This window comes from Patiria miniata, unplaced genomic scaffold (genome assembly GCF_015706575.1).
Source record: "Patiria miniata isolate m_02_andy unplaced genomic scaffold, ASM1570657v1 HiC_scaffold_20, whole genome shotgun sequence".
Lineage (NCBI taxonomy): Eukaryota > Metazoa > Echinodermata > Asteroidea > Valvatida > Asterinidae > Patiria > Patiria miniata.
Window position 1 is genome coordinate 15,594,183 of NW_024037059.1, and position 25,198 is coordinate 15,619,380.

At 37.8% G+C, this 25,198-nt stretch overlaps 1 long non-coding RNA gene across 1 annotated transcript in view; it reads right to left on the reverse strand.

Moving 5' to 3' along the window:
* Positions 1-539: 539 nt before the first annotated feature.
* The window catches only part of LOC119727544, a 29,614-nt gene continuing 4,955 nt past the window's right edge, over positions 540-25,198 (reverse strand). The window contains exon 3 of the long non-coding RNA XR_005270983.1: positions 540-10,847. This is a non-coding gene — a long non-coding RNA (uncharacterized LOC119727544). The remainder of the gene's footprint in view (positions 10,848-25,198) is intronic.

Consider the following 25,198-nt stretch of genomic DNA (forward strand, 5'->3'; position numbering starts at 1 on the left):
AAATTACAAATTTGGCAATTTGAAATTTGAAAACTAGAATAATTTAAGTTGTATTTTTAAGATTTTTTTCTCAAGGCACGTTTTTCGTTTGCAATAATTATGTTTGCGAGAAGAAACAAACGCATTATCTAAGACTTGCTGCAAATTTGATCTAAGTAGACAGCAGATATGTCCTTTGGATGTCGGAGAGTGGGGGGGGGGGGGGGCGGGGGTTCCAACTGAAGGGCTCTCTTGAGTGGGGTTTAACTTAAAAACTTTTTGAAGGGCGCCCTCTTGTGATCTATTTATCTTTATTTTTTAGACGGCAATGTGTGGGTTGCCCACTTGGGACAAACTAAATTTTAAAATGAAAACCGTCACAAGAGGGCGCCCTTCGCATATTTTAACTTGTTTTTTTTAAATAAGTTAAAATTGTAAAATATTGGGGGCGCCCTCTTGTGCCAAGTGGAACTTGAAAAAATATTCTAATGTAAAGGGCGCCCTCTGGTTATTTAATTTGAAATAAAAACTTATTTGCTATTGGAATAAAATACAAGTGAGACCTTGAACTTGAACTTGACCTTGGCTTTGAACTTGGCCTTGAACTTGGCCCGGCCAAAAAAAAAGCCCAACGCATACAAGTCCCCCGAGGCGTGCACGCATGGTGTTCCCCGCCCACAGACACCGACAAGTCCAGCGAGTCGCCCTCTATCTACATCAACTCGTGATCAGTTGATCTTAGTGCACACTAACTCCCCAAACTTGCAAGTCCAAATAATCACAAATGACTTGGTTAACTCCAACATGATAAGGATCCTTATGAACTTTAACAATCAGTTTACTTTTCTGACAAAGTCAATGCCGTATTAACCATTTCAATTACTAAGTATTGCAATGGAAATTGTATACCAACAATCATTCCAAAAATTGCCAAAGTAGAGATCTCTCTCACATCTACTTATGATTGTCTCACTCAACATTTCCGTTGTTCACTGTTGCATCATGGTTCTGATCCCTTTGAATGAAATGCAATACAAACAGATTACAATTTGCCAGCTTTCTCCGATATTTCCAATGCAATAAGATTTTAGGGCATTTATCTCAACCACCATTTATATAAATAACTCCACGATATAACTCTGAAATCTCCCTGCCGTTTATCGCATCAACATGTACAGTAATCAGTTCATCTCATGAGTGTGTCGTCAGATTTATACAAGTAATTGTAAGTTTATTTTAGCTTTAGACAGACATGCACAATTAAAGGTGAATTGGCAAAGGCTGACACCAATTCAGTAAATGTCAATTGCAAAATGCATAAATAATTTTTGCAAGTAGGTTTCACTAATTTATACGTTCAAACATGACCACATTTGGCAGGTTGTTTCTTATGTATTGTTGCGCATCAAACTTTTCATCAGATTCACAAATGTATGTTAGAATGATCACGAGGAGTAACAAAAGTTATTCCGAGTACTTTGATGACTTTTGGCAGCACTATTTCTAGTTCTAAGAACGTCTACTTTTTGCAAGACATTTAGTGCAAACTCAAAATTGCACTATTTAATGGTTGCCTGAAAGTCAATGTTACAATAAGCGATTGAAAATTTATTGGAATTTTCACGTACCGGTAACTAGTCTTTTTCTAATTAGGAAGTGGGAATTATTGCAAAATTTCAAACATATTTTAGTCAAACTAGTCCAAATTCAAAGCAACAGTTCACTGCAGTAACTTGATTTGTTCAAACTGAGTTTTTTGGATAAATATTGTACTTTTGGCCATTTTGCCAAGTATACACACACTTTGAGATGTACTAAGTTCCGACATTTGTATGAAGTCTTTATTTTAAATGAGCAAATACCGGTCGGTATCTTACTAGATTTTTCTCTTAGGAAAGAGTAAGTGGTCCAAGTAACTTTTCATTGTGCCATCATCGATCTTCAAGAAAACTAACTTCATTTTAAATTAGTGGACTGAATTCAAATATTACAATTTGAATTTGACCAACATAGTTTGATTGGGAATTTTAAGAGCTACAACGTTAATTAGATTGAAAAAGAAAACCAACTTTTCAAAAAATGTGCAGATGATTTTCTTGTTACTGAGTACATGCTTCTTTTTTTCAAGATTTCTGGCCAAACTCTTAGCGAATCAGTTTTTTCAAAACTGACGTTAGCCATACATGTGTTTGTAATTATTTGAAATATGGCACAATTTTTGCAATATTGTAAACAAACATGTGACACAAGATTTTGTGTTCAAGAGTTTTGGACATTTTTGTAATATTTCTATCTCTTTTTTTTTTTTGGGAGGTTGACGTGCATCTTTTTTGAAGAACCATGCTGTTCCGTGGCCAATGTTGCAGTGGCGTAGCAAATGGGGATGGGAGGGGCCTTCCATGTGATACAGGAAGGGGGCTGTCTGTCCGATTGGACAAAAAGATTTCAATATTCCGTACTCGGCCTTTTGGGGCCGACATGTATAAAAATACATGTAGCTGAGAACATGTATAGTGAACATGTGCATCCAAATGGTCAAAATTACAGACATGTTCTCTAGTTTGCCCAACATGAACATTTCTGGGATTTCCATTTGTCCCCTCCTGTTTTCTTGTGGCCCCTCCTTCATTCTAGCTACGCCACTGTTGATGTGGTGGCAATCTGCCCCTCAGCATCCTCAGAAGCTGTGGCATCATGACACAGGGACAGTCTTGTCCCGCCATCCATGGTCAAGTTTAATTGAAGTTTTCATTAATTCATGCACTGTACAATGACAACATACATCCTCATCAGTTTTGCTCGCTAAACCTAAATGTGTATCATGGCATTGCGGAGTAAACATATTACTAAATGCCTACATTACAACAGATATTGCATATTTATGCTCACATGCAAACCTAGGCAGGCCCCAGGACAAATGAATAAATGGCAGTTTCTTAGATGATAATGGATTCTGAAACACGACATTGTCAGACCCTACCTTGTTAAAAAAAGCCTGAGTTTCCTCACCGTTTTTAAGTGTAAACCTACATGTACATTATTTTATACTGTACAAGATATTTTCTTGGTTTCATTACCATGAAGGAGTGGATCATATTACTCCAATCTTAGTTTTCAGTTTCAAAAAGATCAATCATACAATTTCTTACTTGTAAATCATTTGCATGTACCTGCAGCATTCGCAGAGACTGTACATGTACACGGGACATTGTCTACATGTACATGTATAAACTCAATATGAGTGTATTTCAATGGGCCGGCCTGTATACATTGTGCAGGCTACCGGTATCTACATATCTCTCAGCTTTTTTTCCCTGTTTTCTTTGAAACATTAAGTAGTGAATTGCCTTTTTTTTCTCCACAGTTTTTTTTTCACTGTTCTTTTTGCCTTCTTTCCTGTAAAGTCTGACTTTATTTTACAAGTCAAACATTCAACAAAGGTATGACACCTTGAATATGTGGCACAGAATTGCAGTGCCTCACTGCATATTGCTATCTTTGTAAATTGCATTTACGGTCTGAACTTACTCCAATGGATATGCAGAACTGCAAAACAACGTTCTTCCTAATTATCTGTTATTCTAGATATCCAATCACCGAAACTGCCAATTTATTATTCAAGATTTATTCTGGGGCCTGCCTATAACGACCTTTTCATACGAGACAGAATGTGAACTTTTCAACCTTTGACATCTATGCAATTTGCTGAACAACCTACATGTACACGTGTTTAACAACTAATTCTTTAGGCTAAACCCATCCTCTCTCTTAACATTATAAAGTGTATTTAATATGCAGAGGAATCCAGGGGACTTTCATGACTTGAGAGTTTTAAATAACTCTACCCTAGAGAAATAATTAAATTTGCAACTTCTTCTGTTTGCAAACATGTCCATAAAAACATGACTTTTGCCTATCAAACTTTTCTAGAAGTAAGGTTAATTTATTTGGAGAATACAAGTATCTGACGATATTCCTAAGGACAATTTATACTACTAAAATTTAGCACTAAGTTCAATTTCACATGCTCACTGATATTTTCCGAGTATGCGAGTCACTTGATTTCATTTAATCACGTTATTAACATATCCTGATTTTAGTCCTTTCGCTGATTTAGTCACGATAAGATGTGAATCAAGTCTGAGATTTAAGTCAAAGTGCCTGGCATTTGTACTTCTGTCAGTGTCGCAGGTTTCTCACAAAGGTTTAGGTGTAGTGTCTTACAGTTTAAGTTGAACATTTTTCTGGTTATAATTTTTGCACATTTGTTTAGTACCTAATTTAACCTGGTTATCAGTGTTTGACGCTACAATGATTTGTCATTTATCACATTCATGTGCAATTTATGTCCTCCTGGTTTTATTGACTATTCGCTCTGCACAACTAGTCAATGATTTTCTGAGAAAAGGTCTTCCGGCTTGTTTACGGGAAACATAAAGTGTTATAAGATTTGAGGCTTTGCATGGTGGAGTATCGGTATCGTTTCGGTTTGCGGTAACACCATGTGGTAATAACTACTGCTTACAAGATATTAGTTCTGAAAAGAACTTGTCCTGCTTATTATCAACTTTGCTAAGTAGTTTTTGTTCTGTTAATTATAAAGTGTTGAATGTTAAAAAAACGTTGACTTTTTAGAAGAATAGAATTTTGCAAATTTGTTGAGGACCTAATTTTAACCTGGTTGTCAGAGTTTAATCACATTCATGTTCGATTTTTGTCCTCCTGGTTTTATTGACTATTAATTCTTCACAAAAATTTGATGATTTTCTGAGAAACAGTCTTCAGGTTAGTTTACATGAAACAATAAAATTTGCTAGAGTTTACATTTTCGATAAATTTTTGAAATTACTGATTTCTGTCAATAACCAAAAGCACCAAGAATACCTGCATTCTTAAAGACATTAACTGTCCCAACACAACAAACTATCCTACATGTACATGTACATTTTAGCGACCCTCTTGAGACAAAACTGATCTTAAACTGACCTGAATAATTAATTAAAGAACCTTGGACGTTTTGAACCCTTTAGTGACCACAGTGGCCTGAGGTGACCAGAACTGAATTGTCCGCAGTAGCCACACAGGACAAACATTTTCAACCAGCAGAGTTTTTTTCAGCATCACATGAAAATTGATTGGTTACAAAATCTGATTTTACAACACTACAGGTACAGAGTGTCATTGAGATACAAGTTGAGAATTTGAAAGTTTGAATTTGGAAAGTGACAATTAACTCACAATATTTGCTGCATAAAATGCACTTTGCAAAGAGCAATGCACACTGAGAGAAATGTGGTCACTAAAGGGTTAAAGCATGGAGCATAGCTAGTCTTCAGTCTATGGCAATACCAACATGTGTCCTGAAAGATCTTCACCTTATTTGACAAAATGAAACACAACGGTTACACCGTCATGCCAACATGCAATATTACTAACATTGCCGGTCTGGCTGGGGTCAAAACTGAATCAGGTTATCATAGTTTGTAAACAAATGCTTTTGGAAACTGTGTTAGAAGTTACTTTCACAATCGTTCTTACTTGCAGTACTTAAGACAGCCATCTTGCTACAATCAATGGCTTGGCAATTTTCACTTTGTAAAGTTGTGAGTCATACCAGAAAGAACAATTGCATTCCTTTTGCTGGCAATACAAAACAATTGTTTGCATATCACTTTCGGTTTCAGCAATCTTTGAAGGATTTGTGAACAGTTTGCAGATTTGGTTGCATGAGAAATGAAACCAAACTCGTCCAACTCAGAGCAAACCTTTTTTAGTTTTGTAAAATCTACTCATCGATTTGACTTCTTAGCAGGAAATAATCAAATGGTCCGACATCTGATTAAGATTCAGTTATAGCTGTCTGAGGCCATGTTGTACATGAATATTGACATGTACAAAATGTATGCTCAATTTCAGAGTATGTACTAACTTAATTGGTGAGACTAGTCAGATGAAGTCCAGGTGAACTTCTCTTTGAACTGAGTTTTCAGCTGCTATATTTACATTTTTTTCTTCCACAAGGCAGGGGACAAATGTCCACATACATCAACTGAAATAATATTGACGATCTGAACATTTAGAGCTAAGGTGAAGAACTTTCAGGACTCTCAAGATCACTTTCAAAGTTGAATGTCTTTTTTTGTTTTTGTAAAAGGCTATTTCTTTGTATACAAAAGAGAAACAGTTTGGATTTTTTGGTTGGTAGAAGGCAATGACATTTGTGTTGGCTTCTTTATGAGAACTGTGCACATATCTCACTTGAAACTGCACCTTGGCAGTAATATTCAACTTTTTACATATGAAAATGAATGTTTCAGTAACACACTGAAAGAACGCAGCAAAACTATGCTGCTCAAATTACTAATGGGAACTTTGCATAAAAAGTTTCTCGCTTGAATCTAGAAAACTAGATCAATAACTCAACTTTCTGTTGTAAACAGAAAGACTGCTTTTGCTACCTAGAGTTTAGACTTCACTAAAAGTGAATTGCAATTTAGGATTGCTCACAACACACATGGATGCTAGGGTTTCACTGCTGGCAAATGAATGCATTTGAAATATCAGATCACAAATTTATGATCACAAAAGGGTCCTGTTAAACAGAGACTTGGCAGGGGATTCCCCCATGCAACCACCTATCAGGTAGGTGATGAATCTATAGGAGGCTGCAGTGACTGCTTAAGCTCAAGGTTTTATCCAATCATAGGATTGGAGTGCAGAGGTCACGACATTCGACCATGATTTGGGTAGCAGCACTTTGAGTACTTGCAGTGAGTGTCCAGTCCATAAAGTGTGAGTGAGATGTTTGCACACCAGTGCACTGGTTGCATCTCTGTATTACTGTAGGATTCATTTGATCAATTGCCTTGATCAAATTTTAATTCTGAATGACAAATAACGGACCCACATTACTCTTAACTTTCACTTCTGTGTGTCAGATTAACGCTAATTGGTATTGCCACAGATTGAAGACTATAATGCACAATACTGTTTTCTTGTAATGTAGACAGATAGCGTTTACTCCTAGCCATGAGATACACATTTTACCATTAGGTTTAGCAAGCAATGAGGATGTACATAGTGCATGAATTCATTCTAGAAAACTTCAATTAAACTTACCATGGATCCATCTGGCAGGACTGGTTCCCTGTGCCTGACACACCACAGCTTCTGTCTTTAGGATGCAGAGGGCCTTTTTTGTCCACCACATCTTCCATCTGGCCAGGAAGCAGCATGGTTCTCCCCCTCTGCACACCAGGACTTCTCCCCTACAGTTTTAAGAGTTGGCCTTCTATCCTTTTTCTCAACTTCAAACTTTCATTTCAGTTTTAGTTTTTTACAGCTTTTCTGATGATAAAAATGATGGCACTGGCCCATTCAAGATATTTTTTTCTGCTTTGTTTTCTGAAGATCAAAGTGATTTTTGAAAATTAATTTAAGTTGCTTTGAATTCAGGACTTCATTTCATTTTTTTAAAGTTTTATTTTTCTTTTGGTAAAAACCAGAGTTAGTTATGCATTAGATGCTGATTTACGAGCAAATTTACATTTTATTTATGACTTGCGCAATTTTTAATTTTGATTTTTACTTTTAATTGGCATGATTTCATTAAATTTGGATTGATTTCCTTATCAGATGATTTCCACATGATGTTTATCTGTGCATGTCTGAGATTTGACCACACTCTATGAGAGAACTGAATGAACATGTCAACACAATAAAAGGCAATGAGATTTCAGAGTTATACCATGGAAGTTATTCAAATAAATAGCGGCTGAAACACCTGTCCAAAAATCCTATCACATTGAAGAACATCAGAGGTACCAACAACAGTATCCATTTGTTAGCAGATCATTTGGATCAACATGATGCCATGGAACTAACGAAATGCAAGTAAGACATCAAGAGTAGATGCTCGATTGATCTCTAGATTTGCAATCTCCAGAGTGATAGATGGTACATAATTTCCACAGCAACACTCGGTAAGAAACGGCCAAAACAACATCTCCTTTGCAGAAAGGCAAACTAATTGTCAAAGTTCAAAAGGATCCTTACCATGTTGAAGTCGACCAAGTCATCCACGATCACCCAGACCACAAGATCAGGAAGCTAGCACACACCTTGAACAAAAGACCAATCGTCAATGCAGATAGGGACGACCAACCAGACGAGCCGGCATCTGCGGGCGGGGAACACCACACGTGCACGCCCCGGGGGGACTTGCATGCGTTGGGCTCAAGTGTATCAGAACATTGCCTGTTGGTCAAATGTCAAGTATAGATGGGTTACTCAACAAATTATCATAAAAGAATTTACATGTACGTGGATAGCCAGCACTGGAACTAAAACTTTGGTTCTTTTCTTTTGAGTTCGAGGATTTTTTTCCAATTTGCATTCGGAATGTGGTTCAGACTCATATCTGTTTGGTTTTCTTTGTCGATATTGCTTAGTAAATGAACTTCAAAAGATTCCAATTTTCGAGGTATTAAACATGAACTAATTAAGAGGTGTGTTCACAGTAACACCAGGTAAATTGTTATTTCACGCAAAAAATTTGAATAGCATTTTTGCAAATGTTTTAACTTTGAAATATAAATTAGGGATGAAAGACTTGTTCATTTTGGAAAATATGTGACTAAAACCAAAATCCTATGGAATGTTTCGATTTCAAAATTTTGTTTCAAAAAACTGTGCCAGTGCTGACTATACTTGAAAACAAAAGCTGGCTGCAAGATTGGTAGGAGTGGTAATTGACAGCTAAACTTATGATAGCTTTAAAAGTGTATCATTTTCCATTTTTTTTTTTTTTTACAAGCCGTTTCTCAAATTTAAAAGCAAATAATGTTTTTCATTTGATCGATGTAGATTTGTAAGGAATTTACAAATTTGGATGTCTCAAAAAGCTATTCATTTTCACCAAATGAGAGATTTTGGGCTGAATTTGGTAACTGGAAACATTTAGTTCAAAGAAGAAGGATAGCATTGTAAGTTGACAGAGTTTTTAACAAATTTGTTCCTGGAAAACCAATCTTGCACCCAGCTATTACCAATCAGGCAATGCCATTAAGAAAAATTTCAGTTTAAAATAGCAATTTAACGTAACTAGCTCTCTCTATTTTAAGCACTGAAAGTTGCATCATCAAAATATTTGAGGGAATATCTTTCTGCAATTATTGAACAGCCCTTCGCTTGAGTAAATGTTGAGTGAATCTGTCTCTAAACAGAATGACATTTCTGTTTTTTGTGCAAATGCACTTGGAAGAACAAGAAATTAGGAAAATGAAATGCAGCGCTGTGACTAAAGTCCTGTGAACAGTTGCAGGTTTATGCAAGTAATTTGGGCCACTGAATAAAGTCAGTGAAATCGATTTAAGGAAAAATCTATTCAGTGCCTGAAGAAGTTCGCACAGAGAAGCTGGTTACGTGCAAGTGTGTAGAGGTCTCTCCTCCATTTTTACGTGATTTGGTTCAATTTGGTGCTGGTTTGGTTCAATTTGTCTAAACCAATGGCATCAATTGTGGATCCACAAAGAAACAATAGTTAGTGTTGACGGATTGTGGATAACATTCTTTTGGAGACAACATTTTCGAGAACTTGTTCAAAGCTGTTGCACAAGGTGATAACTTATTCATCATCAAATACTGTGATCAAAGATTTTTGTGTCTGCTTTTTCAAGACTCAAGACTTTGAAGATTGGCAACCCATTCTGCATACAGGGTCACAGAGGTAACCTCTAATGACCTGCAGTGACCTTGGGGAAAGAGAGACCTCTACTTCTTCAATATAAACTCTTCTTTCAAAAGCGATCCTTTTCAAGAGGGTCCGGTTTCAAGAGAGTTCCGTTTCAAAAAAGTTCCGTTTCAAAACAGTTCCGTTTCCAAAGAGTTCCGTTTCCAAAGAGTTCCAGGGTTCCGTTTCCAAAGAGTTCCGTTTCCAAAGAGTTCCGTTTCAAGAGAGTTCCGTTTCAAGAGAGTTCCGTTTCAAGAGAGTTCCGTTTCAAGAGAGTTCCGTTTCCAAAGAGTTCCGTTTCAAGAGAGTTCCGTTTCAAAAGAGTTCCGCTTCAAAAGAATTCTGTTTCAAAAGAGTTCCGTTTCGAAAGAGTTCTGTTTCAAAAGAGGTCGGTTTCAATTTCAAACTTAGAGTTCTCTTCCAAAAGTCTCTGACAGATTGCAACAGTCGATGTGAATCATCCAGTGTTTTTGAGGATGGCAGAGGACAGCTCTTCATTGAAGTCCTCTGCCGATCAGTTCAGAGCTGAGATGTGATCTCATGACGGGTCTGATGGTGACATGACCTCTGATGTATAAATTGTTCATGTTCATGTATCTCTCCTGTCAATAATTCTTAGCAGGTTTTCAAACATTTGGTGTGACTGCGGAAGGCACATGGCTCAAGTGTAAGGTTCGTCTCAGTCCATGTGGAGAAAACCAAGGTTCTTTAGGCAGTAGCTGAAGTCCTTTGTGTGCCAAGCGAAAAACGAAAACATCTCATGGCACAGATAGATGGAGAGTTGAAGACTTCGGATAATTGTTTTGTAGGAAGTGAATTTGTGCATGTGAGTCCTGATGGTGATGGTGTAGCTCAAGAATTCCATGAAGTCAGCCGAGATCAAACTTGTAAAGGGGAGTGTCTTTGAAGTGACATCGGTGTTGCTGGATGGCTCATCAGATCCAATGTAGATTTTCAGTAGCTGGTAGTTCACTGGGCAGCTTGCTGAAGTGGCAACAGCAGGTTTCAAGAGAGTACATGTAGAACTTCTATTGATTGGAGAAGAGTGTCTGGAGGTACATGGCTGGGCCTGTGGGCAGCTTGCTGCTCTGAAAATCAGGCCGGTCTGAGCTGCCAAGGTGGTGTTGGGTCACGGAATCTGTGTGTGAAACGAAACGGACAGATATTTAGGAGAATGATTTTGACTTTGGAGACTGTTTGGATACCACTGGTTTTGCAATGAATTTCTATCGCTATGGCCATGACAAACATAGAAAACTGGTATCTGACAATGTTAAAGGATAAGCACAATATATCTCCAGACAGGACAATTTCAAAAACACAACTTTATGGATTGAAACAAGAAATCCACTTGTGCATATACAATTTGTACATCTATTAAGTCTTTAAAAATAAGGTAAACTAGAGGTTCGCGTTTGTTGTTACAAACGCAGAGTGGTCGGGCAGGCAATTTGTTCATTAAACACTGCCAAGTTAAGTTATGAATATGTTTATGTAAGAAGAAGGATCACGAAATTAAATCCTTTCCAGTACAATCAATTATTTTGTTTAAAAAAATTAACGGTGTGATAAATTTTAGTGAACATTCTATGTACACATACAAGTTATTTCTGGCTTAATGACGTCATTATTCAAAAACGGGAAGTGAATACTGTTTAGTTCGGAGTGGATAAATGTTCGTTGTGAAGTTAAATAACGTATGAAAATATGGAAAATATAACTGTATGCATTCATAACACCTAACTCCGGTTTGATGACGTCACAGTATTTGGAAGCAAAAGGTAAACATTGTAAGGAATATCGTTATTTGGGCTACGAAGATATACGACGTGAATCAAATAATGTAATTAAATTTAAAATATTATCGTTTTCAAATTCTCATAGAAGTAACTTCCGGTCTCATAACATCATGAATTTGAAACCTTGCCAAATTATCTGTGGTTAATCAAAGAATATCAAGGGGCGGTTTTGTGAAATTTTAACGGATGGGTTTCAAATTAAAGAAAGCAAACACTATTTAATATGCCGCTAGGGGGCGCCCTTTCGAAAGATGACGTCATCACACTGTTTTGTGTCTGGCATTCCTCAATAAACACTTTCAACATATATATGTGTATAGTAAAATGCTTCCCCTTTTGAGTTATACTCAGTTTTTATTGCACTTCTGGTAACACCAGAAGTGAAGGTCAAGCGGTTTTGTGTCCGGGGACAAGAATTGTTTCTCACAGCATAGTCTACAACCTCACGAAAAAAAACAAACACGATACTAAATTTAGTTCAAAAGATATAGCGCAAACTATTTCGTCAAAATTTGCCCTAAAATCACTTGTAATTTGATACCTGATGACGTCATGATGACGTAACAAAATATATAGTATCTTCGTAACGTGGTACAAATTCACACTAGGTTTTATGATCATACTGAAACTGTATGGAAGAAATTTAGCTTTGTTTTGATTTCAGGCTCAAGTCTGAAAAGTGGATACCGATTTAGTTCGGAGTGGATAAATGTTCATTGTGAAGCTAAATATCGTATGGAATTATGGAAAATATAATTGTATGTATTCGTAACACCTGACGTCCGGTTTGATGACGTCACAGTATTTGGAAGCAAAACGTGAACATTGTAAGGGATATCGTTATTTGGGCTACGAAGATATACGACATGAATCAAATGATAGAATTAAATTTAAAATATTATCGTTTTCAAATTCTCATAGAAGTAACTTCCGGTCTCATGACGTCATGAATTTGAAACCTTGCCAAATTATCTGTGGTTAATCAAAGAATATCAAGGGGCGGTTTTGTGAAATTTTAACGGATGGTTTTCAAATTAAAGAAAGCAAACACTATTTAATATGCCGCTAGGGGGCGCCCTTTCGAAAGATGACGTCATCACACTGTTTTGTGTCTGGCATTCCTCAATAAACACTTTCAAGATATGTGTGTAGTAAAATGCTTCCCCTTTTGAGTTGTACTCAGTTTTTATTGCACTTCCGGTAACACCGGAAGTGAAGGTCAAGCGGTTTTGTGGACAAGAATTGTTTCTCACAGCATAGTCTACAACCTCACGAAAAAACAAACACGATACTATATTTAGTTCAAAAGATATAGCGCAAACTATCTCGTCAAAATTTGCCCTTAAATCACTTGTAATTTGATACCTGATGACGTCATGATGACGTAACAAAATATATAGTATCTTCGTAACGTGGTACAAATTCACACTAGGTTTTATGATCATACCGTAAACTGTATGGAAGAAATTTAGCTTTGTTTTGATTTCAGGCTAAAGTCTTCATTTTGAATTCACCTAACTTTAACCTTCCGGTTGACCCGGAAGAAGGGGTCAAGTGAGTTTACGTACACAAAAAGAAATGTTCATCAATTCATGGTTTATCTTATTACAGAATTTAAACATCACTGATTATTTTGTTCAAGAGTTATAGGTGAAGGTAATTTGACCCTTTTTCAGCTAAAATCGCTTGTAATTTGACACCCGGTGACGTCATCATGACGTCAGACTAATATGCACCACTTCGGATGAGGGTCGATATATATTGAAAGTTCATACCGTACACCGTTTAGGAGAAAACCCGCGGAAATGTGCCGTACGGAAAAAGAAAGAAAGAAAGACTAGAGGTTTGCATTTGTTGTTACAAACGCAGAGAGGTCGGGCAGGCAATCTGTTCATTAAACACTGCCGAGTTGAGTTACGAATATGTTTATGTAAGAACAAAGAATCAAGAAGTAAATCCTTTCCAGTTCAATCCATTATTTTCTTTCAAAAAATGCATCTTTAACGGTGTGATTAATTTTAGTAAACATTCTCTGTACTCATACATGTACAAGTTATTTCTGGCTTGATGATGTCATTATTCAAAAACGCGGGGAAGTGGATACCGATTTAGTTCGGAGTGGATAAATGTTCATTGTGAAGCTAAATAACGTATGGAATTATGGAAAATATAATTGTATGTATTCGTAACACCTGACGTCCGGTTTGATGACGTCACAGTATTTGGAAGCAAAACGTGAACATTGTAAGGGATATCGTTATTTGGGCTACGAAGATATACAACATGAATCAAATGATAGAATTAAATTTAAAATATTATCGTTTTCAAATTCTCATAGAAGTAACTTCCGGGCCAATGACGTCATCAATTTGGAACCTTGCCAAAGTATCTATGGGGCAATTCCACGGTAACGGAAGGACGTTTTCACTCATTAAACAAAATTTCAAATGTGTGTATCACAGACACTGTTCATAGTTACTGCAAACATATGTCACATTTGTATTGCTATAATGCTACTTTCATTTTCCACACTTTTGGGGGGCATGAATGCCTCCTGTTTATGAATTATGAATATTAATGAGGTCGGTAACGGAAGGACGGTAAAACGGACAAGGGTTTTCCAACTTACTCGCGTTTTGCAAAAACTCTGTGAATTTTATGGGGCAATTATATTTTAAAGGTAGGAAATGGAATCCCTGAAGCTTTATCTATACTATACCACCTTTCATTTGACTTTAAGTGTTTCGGTTATATAATTACAACGTTTTAAGCAGATTATAATTTGGTAACGGAAGGACAGTAACGGAAGGACACAAGGTTTACTCAATTATAGCATGAACAAAATGTGAATTTACACTAATTATACAAGTGAAACAAATTGCTTAAATGTGTAACTGAATGTGAAATCAACAATATGCAGACCTGGCATAAATAATTATACCCAAGAAACTATTGAGATAAAGATAGAAGCCTGCTAATTAATGATAACAAAAGAAAAACGAAAACAACCCAAAACACATAATTCACGAACACAGGACTACTACAGAAATAGACTTCAAACCCATCACCTCAATCCTTAAAAGTTTAAATACACAGGTTTTGAACACTTGAGTATATTGGTTACATGTTCACCAACAACTTTTAATAATAATACCGGTAGGTTCAAAGGTTTACCTAAAGGGTGGGGGGGGGGCGACCAGCCTACATGTACATTTAAGGTAAAAACATCTACCGGTAGAACTGATGGCTTCAGTTAGGTGTTGCTTTTAATTGAACTCTAAAATCAATGTTTGAAATCAAATTACAATGATTTAGAGTAGTAACAATTAATTTATAAACATCCAAACTGAAGTTGTTAACTTGGGCATAATTTGTCAAAGACTGCACCTCACATGTCTTACACATGTAAATTGAATGAAAGTGCCCCAAAGTACCGGTACTTTCTGCCATCTCATTTTTGACTTAATTTGCTTCTGGAATGGCTTCACAGAATTCGTATCTTTCTCTATTGTCCATGAATGCTGATGGCAGCAACTTTATGATTTGATTTTCTGCAACAACTCCATACATATACAAGTACTGGTACATCGGCATATATGTACATGTACATTGTACATGTTGTACATGCCTGTGCCTTCCTTTGTAATAAACACCTTGCCCTGCTTATACCGCTTTTGTGAAGGTGGGTCACATGAATGTCCTTTCAATGCTCATTATACATGCATGTATTTGCAGTGATTTTCATTTTTCAAACATGAGCGCAAATGTCGTAACATTTGATAAAGATACGATTTGTCCTTCCGTTACCGTCCTTCCGTTACCAATTTGGTGACGGAAGGACGTGATTTAATTAATTGTAATTAAAAAACGAGAAGTACAGCAGTGTCAGTTATAATGTCATATTGAAGGCCTACCTAAACTTACTTTGCACAATAACTTTCAATGCATTCATACTGCAAGTTTTAAAAATAAATTAAAAATATGTATTTTTTCGGTAACGGAAGGACATTTTCGAAGGCTGAAATATTAGAAGTCACTGAAGCGAAACAAATTACGCAAAATGTTAAAAACAAGTTTTAGTCGGTTTTTCAAGACCAATACTTTCTCATGACAGAAACTGATGGCATTAGTACATATTTTTGTGTGTCTATTGGTAGAATACTTTCATATCACTATTAATCACATTTTTAGGATTAAAACAGGATTATTACATAATCCTAGTTTTTGGTACCGAAATGTATAAAAAATAAAATTCCGACTTCAAATCTTGAAAATATAGACTTTTAGCTTTCATTTGATGCCAAATTTGTTAAAGTCAAATGTATTTGAATTTTTTGGTGTCATGTCCACTTTGGTGTGGAATTGCCCTATGGCTAATCAAAGAATATCAAGAGGCGATTTGGAAAAATTTGAGCCTATTGTTTTCAAATTAAAAAAAGCAAACATTATTTTATGTGCCGCTAGGGGGCGCCCTTTCGAATGATGACGTCATCACACTGTTTTTTGCGTCTAACATTCCTCACTGAACACTTTCATAATTTATATGTGTGTAGTAAAAAGCTCAAACTTTTGAGTTATATGACGTTTTTATTGCACTTCCGGTAACACCGGAAGTAAAGGTCAATCGGTTTTGCGTCCGGGGACAAGAATTATTCCTGACAGCATAGTCAACAACATCACGAAAAAACGAACACGATACTCCATTTAGTTCAAAAGATATAACGCAAACTATTTTGTCAAAATTTGCCCTAAAATCACTTGTAATTTGATCCCTGATGACGTCATGATGACGTAACAAAATCTATACATGTAGCATCTTCGTAGCATGGTACAAGTTCACAATAGGTTTCTGGGTCATACCGTAAACCGTTTGGAAGAAATTCTGCTTTGTTTTGATTTCAGGCTTGAGTTTTCATTGTAAGTTCACCTAACTTTGACCTTCCGGTAGACCCGGAAGTAAAGGTCAAACGAGTTCACGTACATGACAAAAAATGTTTATCAATTCATGGTCTATCTGATTACGGAATACAAACATCATTGGTTATTTTGTTCGAGAGTTATACATGTAGGTGAAAGTAATTGATCTCTTTTTCAGCTGAAATCGCTTGTAATTTGACACCCGATGACGTCATCATGACATCAGAGTAATATGCACCACTAGGGATGAGGGTCGATATATATTGAAAGTTACAAGTTCATATCATGAACCGTTTAGGAGAAAAGCCGCGGAGAAGTATTGTCTGAAAAAAAATATAGATTTTTCAGAACAAAAACAGAGAGTGGTCGGGTTGTGCCCGACCACTCAACAAAGAAGACTAGAGCTTGGCGTTTGTTGTTACAAACGCAGAGTGGTCGGGTAGACAACTATTTGATGAAACACTGTCCAGTTAAGTTATGAATATTTTTTATGTAAAGAATAACAAAATGAACAGCGTAATAAGTGCACTGATTCCAGAGTTGTAATGACTCGAGTCAATGACTCGACTCGAGTCCGACTCGAGTCACATTTTTTGGCGACTCGACTCGACTCGAGTCCCGACGGGTAAATGACTCGACTCAACTCGAGTCACTGCGAGCAAATGACTCAACTCGACTGAAGTCCCTCATCAGAATGACTCGACTTGACTCGAGTCCCTCATCAGAATGACTCGACTCGACTCGAGGAAAGTAGAATCAGTCTGATTCTACTTTCCGAATCACAGTGTGCATGCAGTGTACAAGCTTAACCTCGGTTATGACACATTAACTGCACATGCGCGCTTTTCTGTCTTGCCTTTTTTCAAGACGAAGACGTGCGCAGCGATCTATTTTAGTCGAAGATTTATGTCTTTCTTAGAGTCTACGTACTAATAACTGGACATGTACATGTACATGTACGCCCGCGAAAAGCAAACGAAAAGCCAGGCTACGTTCAGCGGGCATGAGCGCCGTATGCCGTGGCGACGCGCTATGCTTTCATTGAATTTTTGAGCGACAGACTACTATTAGGGTATTTTTGTCGGCGGCGGGTCACCTGTGTGAACAATTAGACAAGCCACGAACCTGGCACAATTGACGCCAATGTTTAAGCTGTCATTCAATGGACAATTCACGATTATATCTCTCACAATTGATTTATTTTTGAAGAATAGTAGGTCTTTTCGTTGTAACTTCCGGTCTGATGACGTCATCAACTTTAAACTTCACACATGTGTTGTTTGTATGAAGGTCATTATATATACCAGTTTTCAGGCGATTACAAAGCACTTCGCCACAGACATCTATTCAAAATGCATTTTGGACATTCTTAAACCTGCAGCTAGAGGGCGGTCGAGAATTTCATGACGTCACCGGTACAAGTTTTGAAGAATATCGTCTGGCCAGAGACTAACACCGTTGAAAGCAAGTTCATATCTATTACCAATTTTAAATAATAAGCCAATAATAAGCCACTTCCGGTTTCAACCGGAAGCAAGGGTCATGTGATTTTACGTACACGTTAAAAAATAAAGACCGTAATTTACTCTATCACTTGCCGCAAACAGCAAGACGACAGATCTCATTATTGATTTTATATAGATTTTTAAAGATAAAAAAAATATCAAAGTTTAATTGCTTGTCACGTGACACCTGATGACGTCATCATGCCATCATTGTTCTGGCACAATCTTAGCATTAAGGTCTTTGCTTGGTGTTACTTTGATGAAGATGCCCCATTGAAAAGTGGCCAAAAAGGTCCCTTGAAAAAGAAGGGCACAAAGTGAAAAAAACTGTGTACAAAGTCTATCGATATTTCATAAAAAATCACATGATGACATCATCATTGCGTCCATCTTCGCCAACGACCTTTGCTATATGCTCTTTGACTATGTTAAGGTTCAATGTCATAATGAGTGTGCTTTATAACTAGAATGCTGACGAGAAAAATCGTGCACAAGCGTCTTGAGCACAAGACTACGCGCCCAAGTGTTTGGCCCCGTTCCAACAAGCATGACGATGATGAAATAATGGATCTGCACTAAATGCATGTACATGTACAATGTCCTGTACATGCAGTGTACTCACGCACACCCAGCTCTACGCTTTCATTGAATTTTTGAGCGACGGACTACCGTTAGGGTATGTTTGTCGGCGGCGGGTCACGTGTGTGAACAATTTGACAAGCCACGCGCCTGGCACAATTGACGCCAATGTTTAATCTATCATTTAGTGGACAATTTAAGATTATATCTCTCACGATTGATTTTTTAGCGATTTTTGAAGAATAAAAAGTCTTTTCGTTGTAACTTCCGGTCTGATGACGTCATCGGCTTCAAACTTCGCACATGTGTTGTTTGCATGAAGGTCATCATATACCAATTTTCAAGAGATTATAGCAAACTTCGCCACGGACATCTATTCAAAATGCATTTTGGACATTTTTAACCTGCTGCTAGAGGACGGTCTAATATTTCATGACGTCATTGGTTACAGTTTTTGAAAAGTACTTTCTTGCCGAAGACTAACATCGTTGAAAGCACGTTCATATCTTTTACCATTTTTAAATTACAAGGCACTTCCGGGTTCGACTGGTTTCGACCGGAAGTAAGGGTCGTATGATTTGACACCCACGAAGTAAATTGAAGACCCAGTATCAGTGTTCTCCAACTTTGAAAATTAAAGGTTGGCGCTGGGGTCGGCGGGGACTCCTGCGAGCGCGGAGCGCGAAGCCCTTACGGCGTGGGGTCCGGGGCCCGCTTAAGGGCCCCGGAAAAATATTGGATTCTAGATGCTCTGTGGTGCAATCTGAGGCGATTCTCCAGGCCAGTTCCCCCGATTTTTTTAGCTTTCAAAAATTTCCTTTTCAACCTAAAGCAGACTTCTCTCAGATCAAATGACACCTTTTTGTAATTTTGAAAAACAAAATGGGATACAAATCACTTTTTTTTTAACGCTATTTTATGGGTGGTGCCGGTGCCGTGCGATCGTCATCTTTATTTTCATGTTGCGTTTTGTCGTTGTCATCGTCATTTCCCCCCCAAATTTCCCTCTATTTATGACCTACCTGTATGTTCTTAAATGTCGCCAACTAGTTTGGTAAGTCAAATAAATTAAAAGTGGATTTTGTTCTCTTAGGGAACCGGGCCCATACACGATCGCCATTTATAACTTTTGACAATCGGCATGATCGGAACACCATGTGCACGCGTGTTTTGGCCTCGAGCTCGTTTGCCTCGTACAAAAACATCAATGCGTATTACAAATGTATATTGTGTACCGCACGTGCAAGCACTGAGAAAAAGAAAGTCGGTTGGCTGCACGTAAGATCTGCCGTACGTACTCCTGCTGGTGTGTGTGTGTGTACTAATACAGATATATATTTTTGCGGCGGGGTTGTCGCTACTTGAAGTATCGGCACACTCCGGAACTGGGGATTCAGTTGTCAGTGTGTGTACATTGCGCGTACCTACATGTAATAGTATACATGTAGTACATACAGTGCATGGGGAATCGCTGGTGTTTGCACGGCCGGCCGTGCGTGTGATTGATTCAGCGAGATTTTAAGACAACCCCGATCGGGCTGGGATGACATCGAAATACATTGTTAATGTGTGGAAAAACAACTGAAATCAATTATTTTAGTTGTAAATGTACACTGTAGAGTCAAAAAAATTAAACCTGGCGGCAGGATTTTAAAGCTTGGCGGGGACTTCTTAAACATGGCGGGCGCCGCAGAAAGCATGGCGGGGCGCCAGGTTTGTTCTACATGTTGGAGAACACTGCAGTATTATCCTATTGACTGCCGTTAAAAGCAAGTTCCGGTCTCTCACGGTTGATTTTATATCGATTCGTAATGATTAAAAAAATAGAAACACTAAATTGCTTGTAATTTGATATCTGATGACGTACGTCATCATGACATCAGGACAATATGCACTACTCGGGATCAGGGTCGATATGTGTTCAAAGTTACAAGTTTACATCTTGAACGGTTAAGGAGTAAACCGGCGGAGAAGTATTGTCCGGAAAAAGAAAGAAAGAAAGATTAATCAGAACAATTCTAGACAGTGGTCGGGTTGTGCCCGACCACTCAACTAGAGGTTCGCGTTTGTTGTTACAAACGCAGAGTGGTCGGGTAGACAACTATTTCATTAGATATTGTCCAGTTAAGTTATGAATATGTTTTTGGCACAAAAAAAGGACTTTAACATTTCCAGTACCAATTATTTTGTACAAAAGGAATACGTCTTTTAGGGTATGTTAAATTTCAGTAAACATTTAGGTACAAGTTCAAGTCATTTCCGGTTTGAAGACGTAATCAGACAAAAAAAGAAGGGAGGACACTTTATCATTAAGTAGAAATAACGGATTGGAATATGGACATTAACCCTAACCCACCTCACTCCTCCAAAATCCTCCTGGCGGTTTTGGAGGATTCTAGAGGATTGAGGATGAATGGTGATTGAATCAAATGAGGATTCTGGAAGATTGAGGATGAATGGTGATTGAAGCACATGAGGATTTTGGAGGATTGAGGATGAATGGTGATTGAAGCACAAGAGGATTTTGGAGGATTGAGGATGAATGCATTTTGAGGCAGGACTGTCTTATGATTTTGAAGGATTTGGCGTTGGTTATCCTTCATTTAAACACGAGTGCAAAGTTTTGGGATGAAGAGGATTTTGGAGGATTGAGGATGAAGGCATTTTGAGGCAGGACTGTCTGACAATTTTGAAAAATTTAGGCGGAGTTGCAAAATTTTGAAAAAATTTGGAGGATTTTGGAGGATTGAGGATGGTTGTAAGCAACAAGGGCCTAGGGGGTTAGGGTTAAGTGTATGTAATAATAACACCTAACTTCCGGTTTGATGACGTCACAGTATTTGGAAGCAAAAGGTCAATATAAAGTGTAACAGATGTCATTTTGTTCGGCAAAAAACAAAGTCATGAGACAGGGATCATATGATGGATTTAAATTTAAAATAAAATGATCATTGTTGAATGCTCCCTACAGTAACTTCCGGTCGATGACGTCATGAATATGAAATCTTGCAAATTAATTAGTGGTTTAATTAGTATATATTAAGGGAATAAATGTGTGTTGCGGAGGTTTTTATCACTCTGTTTAAGACCACTTAGAGTCTGGGTGCTGATAATTACCCGAGCCGAAGGCGAGGGTAATTATCAGCACCCAGACTCTAAGTGGTCTTAAACAGAGTGATAAATACCGACGGAGCACATATTTATTCCCATTCATAAATACCTTTTCGGTAAAAAAAAATCATATAATTCGTTCAAAACATCCCGATTTTGTTCAACAAATTCACTTTATGCTTTTTGAAACATCCCTCTTGCAAAATAATGGAGTGTTCAGCTGGCGAGTAAGATGTAAACAACCCTTTTATGGAGATTGACGCGTGCGTATCATGTTCTGCGCGATGTCGCGCAGAACGCACCTGGCGCGTTGCGTTTTGAATTTAGAACTATAAAATTCTGACTCCCTGGTAGTGTTGCGCATGCCTACGTGAGGATTGTGAACGTTCAACCAATGAAACGATAAGAGGCACTGGATTTTTAGGAGTCCACATTATATTGTGACACTGGAAAAGTGTTTAAGACCAGCTAGCCATGTCTTTATCATCCATTTAAGACCGGCCACGTGACGGGCTCTCGACCAATAGGAATGCGTAAACTGTCTTAGGTATTTATGAATAAGGGAATAAATGTGTGCTCGAGAGGTTTTTATCACTCCGTTTAAGACCGCTTAGAGTCTGGGTGCTGATAATTACCCGAGCCGGAGGCGAGGGTAATTATCAGCACCCAGACTCTAAGCAGTCTTAAACGGAGTGATAAATACCGACCGAGCACATATTTATTCCCATTCATAAATACCTTTTCGGTTAAAAAATATGAAATAATTCGTTCAAAAAATCCCGATTTTGTTCAACAAGTTCACTTCATGCTTTTTGAAACATCCCTCTGGCAAAATAATGGAGTGTTCAGCTGGCGAGTAAGATGTAAACAACCCTTTTATGGCGATTGACGCGCGCGTGGCATGTTCTGTGCGATGTCGCGTAGAACGCACCTGGGGCGTTGCATTTGGAATTTTGAACTATAAAAATATGACTCACTGGTAGTGTTGCGCATGTCTACGTGAGGATTGTGAACGTTCAACCAATGAAACGGTAAGAGGCACTGGATTTTTAGGAGTCCACATTTTATTGTGACACTGGAAAAGTGTTTAAGACCAGCTAGCCATGTCTTTATCATCCGTTTAAGACCGGCCACGTGACGGGCTCTCGACCAATAGGAATAGCTAAACTGTCTGAGGTATTTATGAATGAAAGTTACGAGTTCCTATCATAAACCGTTTAGGAGAAAACCCGCGGAAACGTGCTGTACGGAAAAAAAGAAAGAAAGAAAGAAATAAAGACTAGAGGTTCGCGTTTGTTGTTACAAATGCAGAGTGGTCGGGCAGACATTTCTTTTCAAAAAAACACTGCCGTGTTAAGTTATGAATATTTTTATGTTAAAGAACAAAGGATCACGAAATTAAATCCTGTCAGGAACAATCAATTATTTTCTGGTAAAATTCAGTAAACATTCTATGTACACAAGTTATTTCTGGCTTGATGACGTCATTATTCAAAAACGGGAAGCGAATACTGATTTAGTTTGGAGTGGATAAATGTTCATTGTGAAGTTTAACCCTAACCCCCTAGGCCCTTGTTGCTTACAACCATCCTCAATCCTCCAAAATCCTCCAAAATTTTTCAACTCCGCCTAAATTTTTCAAAATTGTCAGACAGTCCTGCCTCAAAATGCATTCATCCTCAATCCTCCAAAATCCTCCTCATCCCAAAACTTTGCACTCGTGTTTAAATGAAGGATAAACCAACGCCAAATCCTTCAAAATCATCAGACAGTCCTGCCTCAGGATGCATTCATCCTCAATCCTCCAAAATCCTCTTGTGCTTCAATCACCATTCATCCTCAATCCTCCAAAATCCTCATGTGCTTCAATCACCATTCATCCTCAATCCTCCAGAATCCTCATTTGATTCAATCACCATTCATCCTCAATCCTCTAGAATCCTCCAAAACCGCCAGGAGGATTTTGGAGGAGTGAGGTGGGTTAGGGTTATGACGTATGAAAGTATGGAAAATATACGTCAGTCCTTCATTAAAAGAAAATCCAGGAGAGCTATAAATCGCTCTCCTCAAATATTTGAGGAGAGCAAATCCCTCTCTTTAAAATCCATGGATAAACAAAAGGTGAAACGACGGATTAACATTGTTTTTGTTTTGTTTGGAATATCAGGATTTATTCAAGGGGCTGCATTATTATTTGTTTATGCTCAAGTGGTGTTACTTCTTTCGTTTTTGTAACTGTAAAAAGTAAGACAAGTTAAAATTAATTTTTAAAAAGATAACTAAATGGAGATTAATAAAAGGTTTGACTACTGCTTACGCTTTCATTTTTTAATACAGTTGTCAGTTGGTTCATCACTTAATTGTACTTGGAAAATGGAGTTAATAAACGGCACATAAAGCAACTGAATACTTGTATTCAGATTCTTTAAAATTATATGAAAATTTTCAGCCTGAACTATTTCCATTGCACTACGAATGCTACATGAAAAGGGCCTCAAAATGACAAAAACAAGCCTGAAGTATTATCGAAATATTTGCCGTCGATAATCTTAAAAATAATGGAAAATGCAGGTCAAGTATGCACAATGCTAGTCACAACGAGAAACTGGCTAACAATGTCTGAACTTCGCTTGGTACGAGAGCGTGCCGCGTTGGCATTGGCTGGTTACCGCATTTCCATTATGCCTTCTTTGGCCCATAGTGCGCGGCGCAGCGGGAACCAGTCACTGCTGCACTAGCACGTACGGGCCAACGTGTTTTCATACATCAATGCCGTTCATAGCTCAATGTGATATACATGTATGTAGATAGTTCACGTACAGTATACAACCGCTGTACACGCACGATCTTTGACGGTATGTACGAGCTCAGTGTTCGTTCATTTATAGCAAAATTCCGCAGACTGAATAAACGTGAGTTTGGGCATTAATACAAATGAATAATACGTGTAGCTAAAGACTTAAAATCCTTGGCGTTTTTATCAAATCTTATATTTAAACTTCCCGTGTTTGATGAGCCCTCTTTTGGATTTCTGAGGAGCGCTATTTTTTGCGCTCCTTCGAGACAGTCGAGGAGCGCAGTAGTTTGATGACGTCACAGTATATGGCAGCAAAAAGTGAACATTGTAATGGATATCATAACTTGGGCTTCGAAGATATACGACATGAATCGAATTTTAGAATATGGTCGTTTTCAAATTCTCACAGAAGTAACTTCCGGTCTGATGACGTCATGAATTTGAAACCTTGTCAAGTTATTTTTGGTTAATCAAAGAGTATCAAGGAGCGATTTGGTAAAATTTGAACCGATGGTTTTCAAATTAGAAAGAGCAAACACTGTGTTATGTGCCGCTAGGGGGCGCCCTTTCGAAAGATGACGTCATCACTTTTTTTTTGTCCGGCATTCCTCAATAAACACTATCATAATTTATATGTGTGTAGTAAAATGCTTCAGCTTTTGAATTACATTCGGTTTTCATTGCACTTCTGGTAACACCGGAAGTGAAGGTCAAGCGGTTTTGTGTCCGGGAACAAGAAATGTTTCTCACGGCATAATCAACAACCTCACGAAAAACGAAC